Source organism: Lycium barbarum, chromosome 3, assembly GCF_019175385.1.
Source record: "Lycium barbarum isolate Lr01 chromosome 3, ASM1917538v2, whole genome shotgun sequence".
Taxonomy (NCBI): domain Eukaryota; kingdom Viridiplantae; phylum Streptophyta; class Magnoliopsida; order Solanales; family Solanaceae; genus Lycium; species Lycium barbarum.
In genome coordinates, this window is record NC_083339.1 from 50,448,290 (window position 1) to 50,460,428 (window position 12,139).

Below are 12,139 nucleotides of genomic sequence, written 5' to 3' on the forward strand. Positions count from 1 at the left end.
ACCCTCAAGATAAATCTAACCAAACCCTCCTCAAATCTTCTCCAAGCTGCTAAGGAAATATAATATAAGGAATTGGAGGAAATAAGGGTTTCCAAAGGCATTGAAATCAGAAAACTGCCCGTCGACCGCTTTTGCGGTCAATTGGTCGCTACTGCCATGGCGCTCACCAGCTACTAGAAAATTTTGGTGTCTTCCAAAATCGAAATTGACACCCGAAACCACCCCAAGACCTTCCGAACACAAACCAAACATGCAGATAAACATAAAAATATGCTACGAACGCACTTGTGACCTCGGAATTTGCAGCAGAGGTCTCGTTGTCAAAGTCAACTCCCCAATGGTCTAAAATCAACTTTCCAACACAAGTCCCAAAACACACCGGAGTGCATTGGGAGCCGAACCGAGCCCACCAATCAGTCACAAATGATCACCCAGACCTCTCAAAATTGATGGATTTTTTAAAAAGGTCCGATTACCCAAAATTCAACTGTGAGTCAAACAGTTTTCACTTAAAAGCCAAATTTTCCAAAATCTACATCAAAGCCTAGGGAATCGTGCCACCTGTCCCCTTGGGTAAAAATAGTACTAATAAGGCTCAAGTACATGTCAACACGGGCAAAATGATCGAAAATGCAATAACGACCGAACGGGTCGTTACATCAGATACCAATTAAACAATCGCTCGTCCTCTAGCAAAGAAAGAGAGTATGAAGACTTACGACCATCAAGGAATTATTATCAAAATCAACATGAAGCCTTCATGGCACGAAGCATACCACAATCGCAGCTCGCCCACCTTATCAATCAAGGACCCTATTTTTCATGTAACCATACTCAACATGCTCTCACAACTGATTCCTGAGTAACATAGTCACTTTTACTGAAACTCTCTGATTCGACATAGCCATGCCTTTGAAGCGATCAATAGGTGTTACACCTCGAAAACATTTCATGTCGTCACATGGTAGATAGACTAAACATAGGGTAAGAAGTATATGATGTTCCTACGAGTAAGAAGTAGTAATTAAGGGTTCTAATTGAGATTCCAAAGACGTTTGAGGCAAGAGAAGAAAGTTCATTGAAGAATGTCAAGCTTAAGTCGTGTTTTGGAAAAGGGTTTGCAAAGTACCGAGCTAATGTTGATTTAATAATGTCTTGAGGAAAAGTTATAACGCTCCTTAGATTGTTGATGAAGTGTTAAACAAGTGATAAGAAGGTTCCATAAGAATCAGAGATCAAGCGGAACGACAAGAGTAACTTCGGAAAACTGGGAGTTATACGGACAACTTATGCGGCCCGTATAATATATACGGTCCGTATAAGGGACCGTATAACCTGTCCAGAGAAGGTTTCTCCACTGGAAGCATTATGCGGTCACATATACGGACCGTATATGTGTCCATATAATACCGTCGGGATAGATTTTTTTAATTTTATATATAGAGACCCCCAAGTCCTCATTTTTCATTTCATCCTTTCTCCACACCTCAAGAAAGCTCTAGCATATTCTCCATACCATTTTAACATATACCTAAGAGAAATCAAGAGTTGATGGAATCAAGAACATGAATGCTCATTAGGGTTACACAAGTCAAGAACTTCTCTAGTGGTGAAGTTGGGGTTTTCTCAAGTGAAGTATTTTCATCCAAAGACCATTCCCACATTATCAAAGGTAAGCTTTATGTTAATTTCATGTTATTAGGAGTATTGAGAGGTTAAAAGACTTAGATTATGGAAGGGAGGAGGAAGTGGAGTGTAAATATGAAAATAGTAATATTCTTGAATAGTGACTTGATTTGGACTATAGTTCTTGACATGTTATGAATATAATCTTGTTGTAAATGATATTGAGAGTGTTGAAGAAGCATTGTGTGTTGACGAATACGATGTAGTGTGGTAATTGTAGTTATGGATGATTTGAAATGGAATTGGGAGAATTGAATAATGTATGGTTGATGAAGATTGTTAGTTATGATATTATGAATGTTGTTATTGATGTTTGGGAGTTGTTATATCACATGGAGGAAGTTGTAGAAACAAAGGGAATGCTGCCCAATTTTTGTTAGCTTTAGCTTAAGCTTAAGTATGTTTCCGATCATCTAATTCTAGTACGAATTCTCTTGAATGTAGAATCGTGAACATTGGAGGAAAGCGCTTAAATTGATAAAGTTAGAGCGATATCAAGGTATGTAAGGCTAGTCCCTTCTTTTCTAAGGCATGATTCCTATGACATGACTTCCTTTGTCTTTCCATGACCTTCTTACATTCTGGAAACTATGAGTCAATGTTCATAAAGAGCTTCTCATGAGATAAATATAAGAGATATGTTACGAACATGATAATGACGAGGATGAGTATAAGTCTAGAGATTCTAAAGCTCATGATATGATATTCCTATGAAACTAATGATCCTTATATGATTCTTTGATGTTATCCATTGTTGCTACACTCACCTTAAAATGCTAGTTCCTTCAAGGTGAGGCATGATGATTATGATTACTCCATAATGGAATCGGGGGTTCTCGACCTTACGTCACCCCGATAGAGTTATAATTTGTACTTGAGTTCTAATGCATGCTTATGATAAGTATATGATAATGAGGTTACACCATACCTATATAGCCGGGCAGACACCGCTAAGGCCGGCGGCATATAAACCATGTCTAGAGGGCATGGGCAGACACCACTAGTGGGCGGCATGAGATGTTTACCCCGGACGCGGGAGGCCTGGACGCGGGCTAACGATGATCACACCGTACCTATAAGGTCGGGCAGCTTATTTGTGTACGTACTTGATATGATGTTATTTATGATGTAAGTCAACATGCATTATTCTGTCCTAAGTGACATCCAGCTACAGGTTGTTTCCTTACTTGATGTCTCCTTATATCTTCAATATGTTATTAGTGTTCATTCCTTACATACTCAGTATAATATTCGTACTGACTTTCTTTCTTTTGGATGCTATGTTCATGCCCACAGGTAGACAGGGAGGTGGCCCAGATTCCTAGGAGCTACTCAGCAGATTTACAGGAGCACTCCATTATTCTGAAGGTGCCATTTTTAAGATATCATTTTGTGTATATATATTTGGGCACGACGGGGTCCTATCCCGTCCTTATGTCTGGAACTCTAGTAGAAGCTCGTAGATACGTATGTGTAGGTAGTAGATGTCCCATGATGACTACATTGTATATTCTTGTATATCATTTTCACAGTCGTGAGGGCCTATGTATATTTGTATATTGCTTTGAAGAGTATATGTGTTCAGGTGGAGTATGATGATTAACATAATGAGTGGTGCTCAGTAGTCAGCTCCGGGTACCCATCATGGCCCCCTAGTCGGGTCGTGACAATAGGTCTCACATACATCCCTCGAAATAGCACAAACCTTTAATCATAAACACAATCATATCCCACTCTGAACCACTAGAATATTCTAATTCCGCGAAGCTTTTCTTCACTCTTCTAAGTCGTTCATCAAACCAAGATTTTTTAGAAACACATAAATACCCACCACAAGCCCAAAACCAGGACTTACTCTTACCAGAAATGAACCCTTGCTCCATCTGAGAATTCTAAGCAATCCTATCAAAACTGATCTTACTCACATCCAACATGGTTAGTTCCAAGTCTTTTTAACCCTCAAATCACAATACAGTAACATATCACTGAATACCTTACCAAACCAAGTCTATAGGAAACCATCGGATCTTTCTAAAAACATATAACAACCATTTCACCTCCTCAATCATTACCAAGCCCATTGTAACCATACTACTCGAATAACTGTTCTCAGTAACAAAATCATCGAATTCACTTGCAAGCCCTGATAAAACTCGGTAAACCTTTCATACGTCACATTTGAGTCGTAACTCAACGAATCCTTACAGGTGATTTACTGGAAACTCATAGATCCTCTTGGGAAGATAACATAGTCCAACAAGCTTAACTCGAACAATTTCGACCCTGAATGAATGCACCACTCTTGTATACCACCAATAGTCACTTGAACTGACTCCAAATTTTCGACACGATCACAGTCCTATGTGGCGGCCAATTCTAATCTATTACTCACTCATAACAAATCCTATTTGTCACCCTCGACTCCACAAATTGAGTCCTACCTAAGCTGCCACTTCGTACCGAAGAACTATACTTGATGATTTAAGTCTCCATGTTTCTCAACCTTTACCGAATATGCAAATCCAATACCACCCCAAACCTCTCGAAGCAAAACCTGAAGCCTCATATAATAATTATATAACTATCAAACCTCTCATTGTATCACCTCGAGTAGAGTCTCACCTCGAAAATATAACTCTAGTCCTCCCATGATAGGGATTTCACAATCGTTTCTCTTAAAGCATGCTAACTTATCCATTGTACAATGTTACGACACTTGTCCAATGGTGTACCACCAAGCCTCAACATGTCGGTTCACTGAACTATGCTTATCACGAGTTGACGATCACGAAGCTCAAAAAATTTTCCTCATAACACTTAATCTATTTACGTTGACTTACTTCCTTAAGCTAACGCAACAATCACACCTCATCTGAATATGCAAGAAAATGATGCCACAATTTAAATAGACTCAAGTAATCCCCAGACATACCTTTTTCTTATCGATTCAGAATCAGCTATGCCTTTTCTTGATTCTTCAATTCCTCAATTTCTATGAATTCACACACACCGACCCTGTCTGACCATTGCTCGAACCCACTCAGTAGTCTATCACATAACCATAAGTCTCGTACACTAGCTGAATCATACCTAAAGGTAATAGTAGGCCACTCACTCTATTCATTAGAGTTTTCCCTTACTGAAAACTCTCTAAATCCAGCGTATCACATAATCCCAAGTCCGACGTATCACATGGCCAGTCTTACTATTATCCCTATGTATCTCACTGAAGCGTCCTTGCCCGAATTGTCTTAGTCAATTTTTGAAATATCATCCCAAACTTAACTCAGTCAACCCATCATTGATCTACCATTTCAAGTATCCATCTTTACTAATCTCTTACTCAAATCCTTAACCTTACTAGTCCTCGAAGAATAACCTCTAACCACTCGCACGACAATCCCTTTTGATTCAATCACACAAGACGAGTAATAACACCACTAGCAGTGAGCTCTAGTCAATTTTACACAATGAATACAGGGTTCCCAACATTAGTCCTCCAATTACCTTTATTAGTTTTTGACATAACCGAATCTACCAACTCATCTATAAACCCTCAAGCCTGCTCTATACTGTACAATCTCCACCAAGCTTTCACATTACTAAATCTTGCTTAAACGATTTCCTTTCTGCCCTTAGCCTTGAAGACACCAATCAACCTCATCGGTCACACCCCTTACCGTACGTCATGATATAACATCCCCACAATCCAAACATGACTCAAGTACCCATAATATCTCACCTCAAGTCTTACGAACCTTAATCCCCTGAACCTGATAGCAAGATGTCTCATTTTAATCCTTTCCCATAATATACTTAGATTCAATCCATTCCCACTTTCTTTTAATAAATTCTTGATATCTCGGTACATTTCGAACTTTGGCTCCTTCACGCCAATACATTTTCCTCTTTTGAATTTGGAAATATTGCAATTCATCTCAGTACTGAATCTGTTCTTCCCCCCTTTTAAAGATGTTCTCATATACCAGTAACATTCGAATGTTAACCGTCTTTGGTAGTCATTTGGCTGACTTTAGTGGTCCTTCAACTCCTCTATTCTATATAATGTCGGAGTTCCTTTCATCGCAAGATTTAACTTATTTAATTTTTTATTCTTTTGCTAACTGAATTCTTGTTCTAAGTCAAATATTTACACATATCGGATACAATTCAGATGCTTTCTTTATTGATCACCTCTTCCTTTCATAACTAACAATCCCCTAGGCTAATGAATCGATGATGACATTGGAACTCGTTAGACTCTTTATGGAGTGTCTGACTATACAACGCTCCTCCAGCCCTAATATCCCTTCATACTATCTTTTTACTAATATCCTTGAGATTCTTCTTGCTATTAGTCACCAATTCCAGTTTATATCTATACTAATCGTTATTATACTTCAATCCTGTTTATCAAGATTCATTTCCGGGATCTTCACATTTGTCGTGTATCACATGTTTCCATAATTTATCCTTCCTGCTTACTTACTTTAAAAATTTATCCGAATGGCTCTTCGCCTCTACCGCCACCTTAACCCTTTTCTCGGAAACTTTACTCGACCCTTACTAGCAACATACTTCCCTTGCTTACACTTCTCTTCTTCCCATGGCATTATAATCTTCTTACTCTTATGTACACATATTCTTCTTCCCCTGGTACTGTTGCATCATGATTATCCAACTTTAACAATCGGAGAAAACAATATCAATCTGCCCTATAGCACTTGCTACCTTAACTTCAATACCCAGCTCAATCAACACCTTTAGCATATCGTAAGATCGATCGTAAGGGCATACATAATATTTAATGTGGCCACACATGAGTTATTGTTTACATCGCTTATTAGTACCTCAGCTACGAAATATCCCAATGCTATTTAAAGTTGTCCTGAATCTGTGGCGTTAATACATCTCCCCTCTTTTTGCCTAGCTAGCATGACTCATACCTCACGATCATTTAAAGTTCTAATCATTAGTCGCATATGCTCCTAATATCCCTCAGCCTATTCGAGTTTCTTGTCACGGCCCAATTTAGGCTCGTGCGGGCACCTACCTTCCCATCTTGGTAGGCGAACCCTCCCATTTATACAATATTTCAATCACATAACATTCCTTTCAAAAGCATTTGGAAATTAAGAAAAATAGTGGAATTTCATTTATAAATACTAACTCGAATTTTACATAATTTGACAATACATATTTACAGACTCGACACAATTTTCCCATGACCTGGTCTAGATACAAGAGCGACTAAGTAAACTTCAGAATGACATCATAGTCTAAGACTCAACCTCCAATCCCGGAATGAAATGGGAGGAGGCCTTCCAGACAAGCACCGCATAACTTCCGCATATACTTCAATCAATCACCTGAAATAATCTACACCCAAAAGGGTGTAGCAAGTGCAATATCAGTATAACCACACGTACTGAGTAAGTATCATAGGCCGACAACAGTTAGTTGTACATATTGGTAAAAAATTTCACGAATAATGATGATAATCACTAAATCAAATCACATATTCCAATGCAGTAGATCACAACTTCAATATAACTTAAGTCACAACTAATCTTCAGAAAATTATAAGTTGGACCAAACACCTATACAGATTCGCAACATCTTTACGTCCACCTTGCTTGACACAATACACTACGAGTTTTAGACTAATTTAACTGGCACAAGTCAACAGTATAAGTCACAGGAATCGAGTCCAAATGTTCATTATTGCCCATGTACAGCATCTAAAATCCCATATGATAAGTTTGAGTATATCCGATACAACCAATCATACGCTATAGTCATCACAATACGATCATCGTAACCGAATCATAATCAAATCAATCACAATAGAATCATCCCAATATAATCGTCTCATACATCTCGACCAATCATAATGCAATGCTATGTGATAATAGTATGAATGTGATGCCATGCCATGACAATGAGGTCTACACATGTACTCCGGATGGAAATATCAACGTCTCGGTAGCATAACCTAGCGTGACTAGCGAAGTCTAAGTGCCATCCGTCCCGGATCTTTGCCCAATAAACAGACGGGTGCCTGGCACCACCCTGGGGGACCCGCAGAGTCCATACACTAACAACGATTTCGGGATAACATCAGAATCGACCAGGCAACAACAATGCCGGCATAGATAATTGGTCATCGGCCTCTTACAATCACTCAAGTAAAGAATCACTCAATCAACGATACCGGATAATTACCGGCTATCGACCATGCATCATGAATATGAGGGAATGTATACAATGTACATCTCAACGATTCTGGAATTGAACCTCGGGCATCGTCCTTCTCACAATCACTCAAGTAAAAGAGTTTATCAAATATCAGTTTCATACAATCAACGATTCCAGAATGGATCTTCGGACATCGGCCTTTTACAATCACTCAAGTAAGGAATTTATCAAATATCAATCAACTCAATCAACGATACCGAATATTCACCGGGTATCGGCCATGCATCATAAATGTGTGAGAATGCGTGCCATGCATACATCAAGTATCAACAACCAAGTTCAATATCATGAATACCATGAGGGGGTATGCCAACAATGTATCATAACACAATACCAACTATGGTATGCCAACAATAAATTAGTCATGACAGTAACACAGATTCAGATATCTATCGCTACTCATAGTGTCAAATCCTCAACTAGAATAATAAGCACACATAACGGGTGGCTAGCTCAGCACACATCAAGTCAATCATTTTAATGTATGGCATTACCACTTCCCTAATCAGTATTTTATTCAGGGCAAGAATCTCCCCCTGTTCTCGGGTTACTCGTTACCATTTAACTTGGACATCGTTCACTACCATTGTACAATTTATATTCTCAACTAGCTTTTACAGTTATTACAAATAACTTCCTCGAAGGGCATAATTAAATTATGCCCGCTACTCCCAAGTTACATAAATCCACCGGTAATCAACAAAGCCACATCAATACCTAAGGGGTCTACATGCCACGAGCCTGAACAAACAAGTCACACATAACAATACCATCCTAAGGTTTCATCCCATATCTCCAAATTCCTACACATGCATTCTCTGTTTCTTCTACACAACAATACGAAAAACTAACCGGAGTCTATCGAGAGGAAATTCGTAACCTACCTCATGGCCGAGCAGGTGCCATGAACATCCAACGATGCCTTAATTAATCACCACCGCGTAATCCATATGAAAAGCTCAGAGACAACCATGAGGCCCAAGAGTAGAATTCACCTTTAGGGTCCTTTTTAAGGACTTCGAAATTGCTAAGGTAGATATCGAATTTCATCCTACCTAAAATTTCACTATCACAATGCTAGTTGGTCAATCAACCCTTATTTAGGACATTCATGACCATATCCAAGTCACTAGTTTGGTCAAATTACCATTTTAGGCTCTTTTCAAGAAACCTATTTCCAAGATCGAAAATCGAGACCCCTAACTGTTTTAATGGGGTAGGTGAAGGATTAGGTTAGGGGATCATGTGAGAATGATGAGGATAGGAAAATATTCCAAGGACTTTATATCAAAAAGGACAAGGGTTAATCATTGTGGAACTTAAGAGATTTGAGATTCCCATTTGTGACTCTAGACAAGGATCCTTAATGAGAATCAATGTTGGGAGAATGGATGGAAGAGGTTAGGGGGATAACCTTTCCCAAGGAAGTATCATTTTTGGCTCCAAAATTACTCCAAAGGCGACTAGACTCTCTAGGGGTTTGAGAAATGAAGTCAATTTCCAAAATGTCACTTACATAGGCCGCTACAGCATTACTGTCGGGGCATCCAATATGTAGCTATGGCAGTTGAGCAGTAACATGCGGTTACCGCTACAGCAGTTGGTATATCGTCACAGCGTCACTGTTGTAGCGTCCACGCGACCACTATAGTGGTCTGGCTCTATTTGTTTACTCACACTTCTATTGCATACATGATGCGCACGTCGATCTTGGTTTGGCCTGAAAGGTTTCCAAGATGCGAAAAGATGGAGACATCGTTAAGTCCCACAGTTGACGCCTTCCTTGGAATTTCACAGTAACGATGAAACGGGTCATTACATTTCTCATATTTTTTGTATATCTGAATCTGTAGGACTTCTTGGCATATTTTCTAAGTCCTGATTATAAGCCTCTGGCAATATAGACTTAATGAATGATCTTCACTCGAACACCTACTCTTCTTTCCTTTTTATTCATAAGCCGGCATCGCTCTTATTTTTTCTGTCGTCAAGTGACCTTCACCACATCTGTCTGAAAATCAAGGTAAACCTTCTTATAAGGATCACATCCACCCTTTTTATTGTTGCATGATATTTTATCACATATCTCTAGAAACCAATTTGAAGTTCTAATGGAAAATCCACATAAGGCCCTGTAATGCATTTCCCCCAAGGTTGGGAAAAGTCCTTTATTTTCCTGGTTGAATAAATACTATCGTAACCTTTGAAATTTCCAATATCTAGAAATTTTCATAACCACAAGTCAACACACGCAACTGCTTTTCATTCCTAGTCCCGGGGTTCGTAGTGGTATCAGAAATGTCTTAGTCACAATTACCCATAAATATTTCAGCTATCAGTTTTTTAAAAATCCCTATTCATCAACCATTAGATGATATCCCATAAAAATCACACATAACATAAGGAGTTTCAATAAGAAGAACCATATACCTGTAACCAGCATGTCTTGGTCCTGGTCTTGGAAACAGTGAAGTGAAATATCCCTCTCATCATCCTCCCAACTTCTACTTCTCTGACAATCCTTATCTCTCCCATCATAATCCGAAGGATACGAATACTCTGGCAGCTCCTAGTTGACTGATGGCAAAGACAGAGGGCTAGATACCTCCGTAACACTTACGCCCGTGGCTGCTCTGACAAAATGCTCAATCATAGGAGAAACAAGAGGGACCAAATCTGGTGCAGCCTTAGGAGCCTCCTACTCTATTAGTGTCTTATACGAAACCTCAGACAAGTCTGTGTCATAGCTATCCTCTGACAGATCCTCCTCCATAGAAGTCACAAGCTTGGGGGGAGTCGTATCAATCATCTCCTCAGAAGGATCTGAATCAATGGAGAAACTAAGACTTTTCCTAATCTATCCTGGTTCCCATAGTCTAGAGTCCACCCTGGAGGTCTTCCTTGCACCCCTACTATCAGAACCCGTCCTCTTCATCTGTATCAATCTGCCCTTATCTACCAGGAAAGGTGTTACATCCCGTGTTCTCATGCGTTGGAAAGTGTGCGAGTTAAATGATATTAGTAATGGACACGAGGTTATCCCCCAAGCTTATAGGTGGATAATGTGATGGTACACATGTATCGTAAGGATTTGAAGTTAAACCAAACGAAGAAAATAAATTTTGTCGAGTTTCAACATTTATTTGAGTGAAATACGGTCTAAGCTATAATACCCCGTATTTTTGGACTAGTAAATTGAACCGTCCAACATGAGTAAATTTACTCGAGCCCTGAGAATTTTATCATATCCAAGCATGAAATTCAAGAACTCAGTGTATACAAGGAATGAAGTTCCAAAATGGTTTAGGACTTAAAAGTGGTTCATGTTTAGGTGAATTGAGAGTAAGAAATTAATTATTTTGATAATTGGTTATAGTAGGAGACTAAATAATTTATTAAGTGATAACTGGGATAAGTATTTGGGTGGACGTCCATGTGGCATCATATGGGATAAGAATCAAACACTACAACAAATTTGGTCTTCAAGCACCCCGAAAAAGTGTGGCCTAAACTGTCAAAAAGTGTGGCCTTTTATCAAAGGCCACACGTTTTGACTTTTGGCAACGCTTTTGAGAGGGTGGCCATAACAACCGTATCCTTTGACATATGGCCACGCTTTTCAGACGTGGCCTTACTAGCGACGCTTAAAAGTGTGGCCTATTCCATGGCAAAGACCACACTTGTTATACCTCCGTATGGCAACACTTTCCATTCTACAGAAACACTTTGAAAGTGTGGCCTTTGTTATTTTATAGGCCACACTTTCTAAACGTGGCTTCTAACAGAACACCTATAAAACGTAGCCTTTGCCTATATACATAACAAACGTACAATTCCTATATTCACACTTTTAAAGCGTGGTAATTTTGGCTGGGTTATAAAATACTTTTTTAATAGTTTTGCTAACAAAAAGTTTTTGATTAAAAGATCACATTTTGAATATATCATGTAACCGATATTAGTCAAAAAATATGCATTACTAGTACTATCACATATTTTGATGATATCAAGAATTAAATTAGATAATAAATAACAAACCGTAATTCAAATCCATATAATACTTGCAATGGACTTCAACTTAGTCATGTAATACACATGATAATAAAATTTATGTATCAAAATGCTCATTAGCAAAACACTTTACAAAACTGAATGTATTCATATAGTATCATGAATGATAGACATCCTAATAGTT